General features: G+C 42.8%; 1 protein-coding gene across 1 annotated transcript in view; it reads right to left on the bottom strand.

Moving 5' to 3' along the window:
- LOC109933190 (rho GTPase-activating protein 29-like) overlaps positions 1 to 12494 on the bottom strand; it is a 102349-nt gene that overhangs the window by 85559 nt on the left and 4296 nt on the right. The gene's annotated exons all lie outside the window — the stretch shown is intronic.

Raw genomic sequence — 12494 nt, 5'->3', positions numbered from 1 at the left:
TGTTTAATGCTGGAAGAAAGCATTTCCCACAGCCCAGAATTATGATATATTAATAATGATATATTAATAATCTGGATATGCTTATAGGATAGGATTCTCACAGTGGGAGTCAGGATACCAAGAGGGGCTAACAGCTAACATTTTGGGGTCACATGCTCAGAGACACCAATGGGTTGCAACAATCTTCAAGTCTTGAAATGGGGTCACAGTGGGCAAACAGCTGAGACGTGCTAAAGTTAGCTTAATTTCAAAGTATATATAACATGTATAATAAATAATGAAGACATGAACAACTTGGTGAATTGGGTTGACAGACTGTGGACTAAAAATTTGATGCAGATATCAAAGAGTGATGCATTTTGAAAGGCAATACAATTTCAAAGGGATAGCGTAGAGAGAAAGCTGGAATGCACAAAAAAAATTCTTTGAATGTGACTAGGACATGGATAAATCTGTTAATACACGTGGGATCCTTGATTTAAGAAGCATACAGATACAGATGCAAAAGGAAATTTTCATGAATCCCAACTAGTGGTTAATCCAAAAAAGTGCGTGCAATTTAGAGCACCATGCTTTAAAAAGGAGAAAGTCAAGGCATTGAAAAGCCATGATGAAATATACTACAATACAACAAAGGATAAAGGGGATTTTAGTTTTCCTGAAACTTGGATTGTTCATCTTTCAACAGTTTACTTTAAGGGGCAAATCAATTAATGCAAAAGAATACATAGCTTTGATAAAGTACATGTGGAAAAACTGTTTCCACTAGATACAGCTTCAGTAATTAGAAGATTATACTTCAAATAATTGAAGAATTAAAAAGGTAAAGCAATTAAGATGAGCTTGAATGCTCTGTCTGCAAACAGTGAAAGCTGATCAAATAGTAACATTTAAACAGAACTGGATTTAACTCAGAAAAGTAAAAGTTCTCAGAGGCAAACAGCAAGAGGGCAAGATTTTCTGAAGAAGGGTCTAGGCCCGAAACGTCAGCCTTCCTGCTCCTCGGCCTGCTGTGTTCATCCAGCTCTACACCTTGTTATCCTAGCAAGAGAGCATTTGTCTGATTGGATAATACATTCAAAAGAGCCAGCATAAGCTTAAAAGGCTGAATTTCTATCTACATTGTAAAATTCTATAAACACAGCATTTATATAATGCAAAAGGTTTGCACATGAATCGCACATAAAAATTATTGACATTAATTATAGGACTATACTTAGAAATAGCTTTCCTAGTGTGATTACTAAGTTTTGGGCATCATATTTCCCTCATTTCTTGCAACGGAAACCATTTTACAGATGGGTTTTGAATGGATTGAATTAACACTGTTATAAACAGAAACAGTACATATTTCTTGGGAAAAAAAAATTGAGGTAGACACCCGAGGAAATAATTCAGCACCTAATACTCTCAGATTGGAATGTGTGCTAGATCATCTAAATATATTTGCACCAGTGATATAACTAGAAATGGCAACATGACATTTCCAAATTGAATCATATAAAAGCCACCAAATGAAAACAGAATTATCGTCTTTGGTTGGTGAGATTGGCAAACTGCACCAAGCAAAGCCAAAACCAATTCATCACAACTTTAATGCAACAACACAAACCATCAATGAGCAATGCCTGCGGGGTCAGAACCCAGATCTAACTAGTCCCAGAATTATAGTTTCTGATTCTGTCAAATTGTCAGCAAACACTAACTGCACACTAAAGAGTGAACTTCATGTTCGGACATTCCTGTCAAAAGGGAAAATTGACATCCACAGCTCAGCCCCCGCAATGTGATTTTCTACATCTCTGTTTTTCTAGGTGCCAACTTGCAAAAGCAAAAAAAAACACAAATGCATTTAGGAAAGTATTGCACATAGTTCCTAGAAATGCAAAAGGTAGTCTGCACAGGTCAGGATATGATATTTTGTGTCAGTCACGGGGCAATTAGCAGCACTCTTGCTCTGAATTGCAAGGTTCCGGGTTCAAGTCCCACAACTGAAAGATCATAGTTAACACTCCAGTACTGAAGAAAGACAGCACCGGCAGAGGTGCCACCTTTTAAATGAGACATCATCCTCATCTGTCAGTTTGGACAGATACAAGAGATTCCATGGCTTTATTTCAAAGAGAAGGAACATTAATTGCTGATAACCTTGCTACTATTTATCTCACAACCAACATCACAAAATGCAGATTATCTGGTCATTAACACATTGTTGTTTGTGGGGGCATGTCGTGCGCATACTGGCTAGCACGTTTCTTCTTTGGCAGTCCCTCAAAGTTGCAGTTGACTTGCTTCCACGTGGAGGTTGAGTTTTGAGGTGGCTATATAGTCTAATCCTGGAGACAAAGACTCTGCTGCAGGTGGGGCAGGTGGTGTTTGATGAGGTGGGTGTGTGGGACCCTTTGGATTGTGCTCAGCCTCCATGTGCTCCACACTATGACACTCAAAATGGTTGGCGCCTTCACAGATGTTTCTTCTCTAGTTTGAGCATTCTAGGATAAGAAATTGTCAAAGAGGATGTTGCATATGTTTGGGGAGGCTTTCAGGGTATCCTTCTACCATTTCTTCTGCCTTCCTAGTGATCGCTTACCACGTGGAGCTCGGAGGACAGCAGTTGCTTTGAAAGTCCTGTGTTCGGCATGTGGGCAACGGACCTGCTCATCGCAGCTGGTGGTGTATAACAAGTGCCTCGATATGGGGGATATTGGCCTGGCAGAGGATGCTTAGGTCAGTACACCCTGCCAGTGGATTTGCAGGATTTTACGAAGGCTGTGTTGGGGTTAACCTTCCAGGGATTTGAGGTGTCTGCTGTTCATGGTCCATATTTCTAATACATACAGGAGGGGGGAGAACCACAGCTGATCTGAGCCTGGTGCTGGGTTTGAGGTCTCAGAGTTTCCGCACTCTGTTCTTCAGGCATCCGAAGGCTGCACTGGCACACTGGAATCAATGTTGGATTTCACTGTCAATGTCTGCTCTCAGTGAGAGAAGACTCCCAAGTTTGGGGAAAGATCCACATAGTCAAAATCCTCAGCAAGCCCCTGGACAGTCAGGGGTGGGGGGGGGGGGGGGATGGGGTGGGGTGGTGTGGGGGATCTGTTTTGTCTGGTAGGAGTGGGTTAATAGGGAACTTTTGTTTTCTGAATGTTTAGTCTGAGGGCCATTCTCCCATATGCTTTGGTGAAAGCTTTGATGGTTTGTAGCTTGGCTTCTCGAGGCTGTGTACGTGCAGGTGACATCTGCATTCTGCAGCTCATTGATATAAAATTTGGATGGTCTTGGTTCTGGCCGGGAGGCAAAGGGGTGAACAGTTTCCCACATCGTATAAGTTAACTCCACTCTGGCAGGAAGCTTCATGGAGATGGGGTGGAGTGTTGTGGCAAGAAAGATAGAGAATCTGTGCAATGACGCAGTCCTACTTGACCCCAGTTTGCACTCGTAATGGGTATGTGAGGATCTACCGGTGAGGATCACAGTTTGCATGTCATCATGAAGCAGGCAGAATGGTGACAAATTTCTGCAGGCAGTCGAATTCGAGAAGGGCATTCTAAAATACTTCATGGCTGACAGAGTCAAAGACCTTTGTGAGATCAAAGAAGGCCAAGTACAGTAGTTAGTACTGATCCCTGCGTTTTTCTTGGATTTATTGTGGACTGAAAATTGTGGATTATTGTATTACCAAATGCATTCATTCTCTTTTTCAATGCTGAAAGAAGTCCCAGTAACCCTAATACAATTAGACTGTTCTCAATATTCCAAACCATTCATAAATTCTTTTGTACGGTAGGAACCCATGCCTAGGATCCTGCTACTCATATTCCAGAAAATCGCTTTCCAAAAGAAAAAAATTGAATTCGTCGACGGACAAAACAAAACTATGCAATATGTGAAGGTGTTCATGATTTAATTCTGAGAAAAAATCCATTAGCCATATCTGATAATTCAGAAAGATACTTCACACTCAAGTGTTGGAAAAATCTTTTGGTGCCCACATCAACAGAAAAGGGCATTTTCAAAAATCATTGGACTAGACACAAAGCAAGTAGCAGGTTGCAGACAGGATGAACCACTTTTCTATTCAATAGAACAAAGCAGTGACCAAGAGATATGATGCTTGAGTTGAGAACAATGATCCATTAGAGGAGGATATTTTTTTTAAATGCAATATTATATATCAGTATCCACCAGATATTATAATAACTGTATTATGTAATTCTAATCAATCCTTTTGTTGTGCTTCACTCAGTGGAACAAAAGCAAGTAGCAATGTGAAAAAAACTTTGTCACACTGACAAACTGAAGAAGTACACAAGATTAATAAACAGAAAGCTCAGTCAGAGCAGAAAGCTAACAGAAATTGCTGGAAAAACTCAGCGGGTCTGGCAGCATTTGTGGAGAGAAAGCAGAGTTAACACTTCAGGTCCAGTGATGCTTCTTCAGAAGTTCATCAGTCATTGAACCTGACATATTAACTCTGTTTTCTCTCCACAGATGCTGTGAGACCTGCTGAGGTTCTCCAGCACTTTCTCTTTTTGATTTCCTGCATCCACAGTTTTCTGATTATTTTTGGTTAGTGTTAACACAACGCAGATTCATTGTCCGAGTTCTGAAAAAATTTCATAACAGACTCGAAATGATAACTTGGTTTCTTTCTTCACAGATGCTGCCAGACCTGCTCAGTTGCTTTAGCAATGTTTCAAAGATAGTAGGAACTGCAGATGCTGGAGAATCTGACCCTCTAGGCCCGAAACGTCAGCCTTCCTGCTCCTCTGATGCTGCTTGGCCTGCTGTGTTCATCCAGCTCTACACGTTGTTATCTCTGCTTTAGCATTGTGTTTGTTTCACCACCAAGCCCACCGCCTCCGCCTCCACCACCACCACCAACCCCCCCACCAACATTGAGTAAACCACAACAAAGAGACTGACGGCAATTACATAATACAGTGCTTACAATGTCTGGATAGCGTTGAAGAAAAAGAAAAACAGGAAGAAGGAATTCCAAAAACTATAAAGGGAAACAAACAATTAAATCAGAAAAGAGGTAGATGTAAGCTGAATTTTAAAAAAAAAGGGCAGATCAGTTTAATTGTAGTCCTTCAATTTAAATTGTTTGTACATATTAAGTTGTTCAAGACTCAGGCAATAGAGGTAATAAAAACACAAAATACAAGTAATTCTTTCAAGCTACACCATTTTGTCTCTATCCTCCTTCAAGCAGCTAACTAAAATCTTAATTTTGACACAGTCACTGCTATACTACAGCAAGAATCTCTATTTTTGGCATGACATATTCCCCCTTTCCACTAGATTCCTTAAATTCACATATATGTCTTCTTGTCCTAAATGCCTCAACCAAAGATAATTTGTTTTCTCAGTTCTTCAATTATCCAAAGCTCAGATCTCGATCAGCTTCTGGAGCAATTTTTAAACAAGATACGCATCTATAACTTAAACAGCACTTCTCTCTATAACAGTATGCTAATTTCATTATTTTGTGGCCTAAGATCAATCAATAATATGCCTCAATCAATTCATCACTCTGTTGTTAGAGGGTTCCTAAGTTGAACAAATTGAATACTTATTGATCATGAACTTTGATGAGAGTACAGGGAAGTTTAAGAGGTATTCTTATTGAGGTGTTCAAAATTATAAACAATTTTGACAGGGCAAAGAAAGTTATCCTGTTTCCTCCAGATGGTATGTCAGTAACTAGGAGGTTACAATTTCAAGACTGTCAGCAAGACAGTTCTCAGTGAGATGAGAAGGAAAGTCTTTTCTCAGGGTTTGGGAATGTGCTGCCTGGGAGGGTGGTGGAGGTGGATTCCATGAGACTTCAAAAGAAGACTGCTTGTATATTTGAAAGTGATTAACTTAGAGGGCTACAAAGATAGGGCTGGAGAATTAGGCCAGCTAGGTAGCTCTTTTTGGAGTCGGTACAGACCCAATGGGTCAAATGGCCTCCGTCTGTATTGTTAAGTTCTTCTCATTCACAGGTAACCGATTGGAGCTGCACTGACTTCTGGCAAGATAACCCAGTGGTTATGAGATCAGATTTGTAACCCAGAGCTCACAAGTTTAACTTCCATCTTGGCAAATTGCGAAATTAAATTTTCCAGCAATATGCAAGCTAGTACAAGGGAGAAAAAAAAAACCACAAACCACAGTGTCCAATGTCCCAAGTGCAACAGTTTCTCACCTAATACCACTGCAGAAACACTACAACGATTGCAACATTTGACAACCCAATATCCAGCTTCAGTTGGAAGAGCAAGGGAAAGATGCAAGGTCACGGACAGTCTTGAAAGATAGATGATGAGGTCATTATATTACTGAATTGCTTGGGTGACATATTGCCATCTTAAAATTTTTCTACTGTTAGAAGGAAGTGGCATTGCTCAAGATCAAAAAATAAGTATATAAACTGTTGCTTTCAATATTTTTGGCCATTGAGTCTCCTGGAATACATGAAGAACACATATCATTTAAAAGTCATTATGAAGCGGCTAATTGCGCTGTCTGTCTGTGACCAGAAGAAATAATGATTCCTCTTCCTGGTAGCAGAAAAGGACCAGTGGTGCAACCTCATTTACTTTACGATAGTGGGAGCACAGTGTACTAAACCGGCTAACGAAATAAGAATTTGGATAGGCTGATTTTTTGAACGAAACCCGCTTGGATTCCATGGCATGTTGTTTCTCCTCTGCAAGTGATTGGAGGTTTTATGTTTTAGAAAGCTTACTTGCATTATCCTGTACCCACTTTATACTACATGTAATGTAAAAGAAATGGGGCCAGGAGCAGGCCACACAGCTTTTTGATCCTGCTCACCATTCGATTTTAAATCATGGTTGACTTTCAGCTCTACTTTCCTATCCTATCCCCAAATACCTTGATTCCTTCCATGTTCAAAAATCTATAGATTTTATTCTTAATGTACTCAACAACTTAACGTCCACAGGCCTTTGGGGTAGAGAGTTCAAAAGATTCTTTGACTGAATATATTCTTATGCGCCAACTCCATATCTTGAGACTACCCACTAGTTCTGAACTCTCTGCCAGTGGAATGGACTCTTATCATGTATCTGTAAAGCCCTCATGCAGGATAAGTTATTCCAATGTTAACATTTTGAGAGCTCCTGAACTACTTATTTTTCCCTTGCTGAGCAAACAATTTGCAAATTCAGTAGGATTCTAAAGTCCTAAGCCACAAAAATAAGGATGCCATGCTTTATAATAAAAAAGTTACAATTGAATGATTGAAGTGACAGCAAATTTGCTGTCATTTCATATACATGAAATTGTGTCTGACTAATTTATTTTTGAGGAAGTCTCAACCAGAGTAGATACAAAGGAACTAGTACATGTTTTGTATTTTCATTTCCCGAAGACACTTTACTAGGTACCTCATAAAAAGTCAAGTCACAAGAGCCCATAGATTTGGAGGATAAATACTGGTGTAGGTAGAGAATTGGCTAATGGGCAGGAAACAGCAAAGAGAGATAAGTTCCTGAAGAAGGGTCCAGGCCCGAAACGTCAACTTTCCCGCTTTGCTTAGCCTGTTGTGTTCCTCCAGCTCTACACTTATTGACTCTGACTCCAGCATCTGCACTTCTTGCTATCTCCTAAAGGGTGCTTTTTCAGGTTGGCTACCTGGAACTGGTGGGGTTCTACAGGGGTCAGCGGTAAAACTGAACTGTTTACAATATGTTAGTGACTTGGCGGAGGGAAGCAAATATACTGTAATCAGAGTTGCAGACAACACAGAAATAAAAGGGAATGGCAAGTTGTGAAAGGGATACAAACAGCTTACAGAGAGAGATATTGATATTTTAATTAAGTGGGCAAAATTTGGCAAATGGTGTGTATTGTAGGAAAATGTGAAGTTGGGGGCAGCACACTGGTTAGCACTGCTGCCTCACATCGCCAGGCACCCAGGTTCGATTCCAGCCTTGGGTGACTATCTATGCGAGTTTGCATCTTCTTCCCATGTCTGCATGGATTTCTCCAGGTGCTACGGTATCCTCTTGCAGTCCAAAGATGTGCTTGTTAGATGGACTGGCTATGGTAAATTGTCCTATAGTGTTCAGGGATATGCAGGCTAAGTGGATTCGTCATAGTAAATGCAGAGTTACAGGGATCAGGTGAGTCTGAGTGAGAGGGTTGCTGCAGACTCGGTGGACCAAATGTCTTTTTTCTGCACTAGAGGGATCCTATGATTCTAATTTTGGGAGGGAGAATAAGAGAACACAATATTATTTAACCGAAGAAAAGCTGCAGAAAGCTGCAATACAAAGGGGATTGGGGGTACTTGTGCATGAAATACAACAAGCTAGTACCAAGATGTCACAGGAAATCAAGACAGCTAAAGGAGCATTTGCCTTTATTTCCACAAGGTTGGAGTACAAGAGTAGGGAAATCTTACTTTAATTGCACAACATGCTGTTGAGACCACATCCAGAGTACTGTGAGCAGTTTTTGTCCCCTTATTTAGGGAAAGAAAGATTTTGTTTTATTCATTTGAGATGTGGACATTGTTGGCTGGCCAGCATTTATTGCCCATCTCTAGTTGCCCTTGAGAAGGTGCTGGTGAGCTGCCTTCTTGAACCGCTGCAGGCCATCTGCCATTAGGGAGGGAATTCCAGGATTTTGACCCAGCGACAGTGAAAGAACAGCAATATATTTCCAAGCCAGGATGGTGAGTGACTTGGAGGTCAACTTGCAGGTCAACTTGCAGGTGGTCATGTTCCCATACATCTGCTGCCCTTGTCCTTCTAAATGGAACTGGTTGTGGGTTTGGAAGGATCTGTCTAAGGATTTTTGGTGAATTTCTGCAGTGCATCTTGTAGATAGTACACAGTGGTGCTACTGAGTGTCAGAGGTATGATGGGTTGATGCTAATGATGTAGTGTCAATCATGCAGGCTGCTTTGTCCTGAATGGTGTCAAGCTTCTTGAGCATTGTTGGGGCTGCACTCATCCAGGCAAGTGGGGTGTATTCTGACTTGTGCCTCGTAGATGGTGGACAGGGGCTTTGGGGAGTCAGGAAGTGAGTTACTTGCTGCAGTATTCCTAACTTCTGACTTGCTGTTGTAGCCACTGTGTTTATGTGGCATGTCTAGTTGAGTTTCTGGTCAATTATAATTCCCAGGATTTTGATAGTGGAGGACTCAGTGATGGTAATACAATTGAATGCCATGAGGCAGTGGTTAGATTGTCTCTTATCCGTGATGGTCAGAGCCTGGCATTTGTGGGATGTGAATGTTCGTTACCACTTGTCAGCCCAAGCCGGAAAGATCTTGCTGCATTTGAACACAGACTGCTTCAGTATCTGAGGAGTCGCAGATGGTACTGAACATTGTGCAAACATCCCCACTTCTGACCTTATGATCGAGGGAAGGTCATTGATGAAGCAGCTGACGACGGTTGGGCTTCGGACACTACCCTGATAAACTCCTACAGAGATGTCCTGGAGCTGAGATAACTGACCTCCAAAACAATCTTCCTATGTGTCAGGTATGATTTCAACCACCAGAGAGTTTTCCCCGATACTCATTAATTCCAGTTTTCCTAGGGTTCCTTGATGCCACACTCTGTCAATTGCAGCCTTGATATCAGGGGCTGTCGCTCTCACTTCACCTTTGGACAATATCTCTTTTGTCCATGTTTGGACCAAGGCTGTAATGAGGTCAGGACCTCTGTGGCCCTGGAGGAACCCAAACTGAGTGTCACTAAGCAGGTAATGGCTGAGCAGGTGCTGCTTGGTAGCACTGTTGATGACACCTTCCATTGCTGTACTGATGATCAAGAGTAGACTGATGGGGTGGTAATTGGCCAGGTTGGACCTCTCCTGCTTTTTATATACAGAACATACTTGGGCAATTTTCCACAATGTCAGGAAGATACCAATATTATAACTGTGCTGGAACAGCTTGGCTAGGGGAGCAGCACGTACTGGAACACAAGTCTTCAGTACTATTGCTGGAATGCTGTCAGGGCCCGTAGCTTTTGTAGTATCCAGTAGCTCCATTTCTTGATATCACGTGGAGTGAATCGAATTGGCTGAAAACTGGTATCTGCAATGCTGGGAAGCACCGGAGGATTCAGAGATGGATTATCCACTTGACACTTCTGACTGCGAAAGCTTCAGCCTTATCTTTTGCACTGATGTGCTGGGCTCTTCCATCATTGAGATGGGGATATTTGTGGAGGCTCCTCCTCCAGACAGTTGTTCAATTGTCCATCACCATTCACAAATTGATGTGGCAGGACTGCAGAGCTTAGATCTGATCCGTTGGTGGTGGGATCACTTAGCTCTGTCTATCACCTGCTGCTTATACTGTTTGGCGGCTTCACCAGGTTGACACTTCATCTTCAGGTAGGCCTGGCATTGCTTCTGGCATGCTGTCCTGTGCTCTCTATTGAACCAGGATTGATCCCCTGGCTTGATGGTAATGGTTGAGTGGGGGATATGTCAGGGATATGCCGGTCATGAAGTTACAAGTTGTGCTGGAGTACAATTCTGCTGCTGTTGATGGCCCACAGCATCTCATGGATGCCCAGTCTTGAGATGCTAGATCTGTTCAAATTCCACCCCATTTAGCACAGTGATAGTGCCACACAACACAACGGACGTTATTCTCAGTGTGAAAGCGGAATTCATCTCCACAAGGACTGTGCGGTGGTCACTCTTACTGACACCGTCATGGACAGATGCAACTGCAGCTGGCAGATTGGTCAGGTCGAGTATGGTTTTCCCTCTCATTTCATTCGATGCAATTGAGAGATGGCTATTTGGGATGATTCCCAGTTTGCAGCGATTGTCTTATGTACAAAACCTGAACAGGTTGGGACTCTACTCATTGGAATTTAGAAGAATGAGAGGTGATCTAATTGAAGCATATAGGCTTCTTAAAGGACTTGACAGGATAAATGCTAAAAGGCTGTTTCCGCTGATGGGAGTGTCTAGAGCCAGAGGGTGATGCCTTCTGGAGCTTCTTCTGCGTGCTGAGTTTCTTTGGAGCGTCTTGCCAGAGAGCACTGTGGGGGCTGAATACTTGTGTATATTTAAGGCTGAGATAGAGAGATTATTCATCAGTAGGGGAATCAAGGCTTATGGGAAAAAAAAAGGATTCTGTAATATCAGATCCTATTGAATGACAAAACAGACAGAAGGGGCCAAACAGCCTACTCCTTTTCCTATTTTTTTTTTTTTAAAATGGTGTTATGTAGTGGAATCAACAAGTCAAAAGACAAGCTTACATTTCAGTTTCAAATCTCATCACTCCTATTCTTTTCATATTACAGAATTGTTTGTACCAATGTGCATTTTTCTAGTATTGAGAAGTAAGTTGCACAGTCAAGGAACAGAAAACAACTGTTTAAGTTCGAGACAACAAGGTGCAGAGCTGGATGAATACAGCAGGCTAAGCAGCATCATAGGAGCAAAAAGGCTGACGTTTCGGGCCGAGACCCTTCATCAGAAATGGGGGAGGGGAAAGGGGTTCTGAAATAAATAGGGAGAGAGGGGGAGGCGGATAGAAGATGGATAGAGGAGAGGATAGGTGGAGAGAAAACAAACAGGTTGAAGAGGCGGGGATGGAGCCAGTAAAGGTGAGTGTAGGTGGGGAGTTAGGGAGGGGATAAGTCCGTCCTCCCTGGACTGACGGGTCAAGGAGGCAGGATGAGGCTAGTAGGTAGGAGGTGGGGGTGGGACTTGAGGTGGGAGGAGGGGATAGGTGGGAGGAAGGACAGGTTAGGGAGGCGGGGATGAGCTGGGCTGGTTTTGGGATGCAGTAGAGGGAGGGGAGATTTTGAAGATTGTGAAGTCCATATTGATACCATTGGGCTGCACAGTTCCCAAGCGAAATATGAGATGCTGCTCCTGCAATCTTCGGGTGGCATCGTTGTGGCACTGCAGGAGGCCCAGGATGGACATGTCGTGCAAGGAGTGGAAGGGCGAGTTAAAATGGTTCGCGACTGGGAGGTGCAGTCGTTTGTCGCGAAACGAGTGTAGGTGTTCCACAAACGGTCCCCAAGCCTCCGCTTGGTTTCCCCGATGTAGAGGACGCCACAACGGGAACAGCGGATACAGTATACCACATTAGCAGATGTGCAGGTGAACATCTGTTTGATGTGGAAGGTCTTCTTGGGGCCTGGAATGGGGGTGAGGGGGAAGGTGTAGGGGCAGGTGTAGCACTTCCTGCGGTTGCAGGGAAAAGTGCCGGGATTGGTGGGCAGTGTGGAGCGGACAAGGGAGTCACGGAGAGAGTGGTCCCTCCGGAAAGCAGATAAGGGTGGGGAGGGAAAAGTGTCTTTGGTAGTGGGGACAGATTGCAGATGGCGGAAGTGTCGGAGGATGATGCGTTGGATCCGAAGGTTGGTGGGGTGGTATGTGAGGATGAGGGGGATTCTGTTTTGGTTGTTATTGCTTCAAAATCTCCCCTCCCCTGACCACATCCCAAAACCAGCCCAGCTCATCCCCGCCTCCCTAACCTG

This window comes from Rhincodon typus, chromosome 10 (assembly GCF_021869965.1).
Source record: "Rhincodon typus isolate 14 chromosome 10, sRhiTyp1.1, whole genome shotgun sequence".
In the NCBI taxonomy this organism is placed as follows: domain Eukaryota; kingdom Metazoa; phylum Chordata; class Chondrichthyes; order Orectolobiformes; family Rhincodontidae; genus Rhincodon; species Rhincodon typus.
Note: the sequence above shows the minus strand (reverse complement) of the source record. Positions and strands in the feature narration are given on the sequence as shown.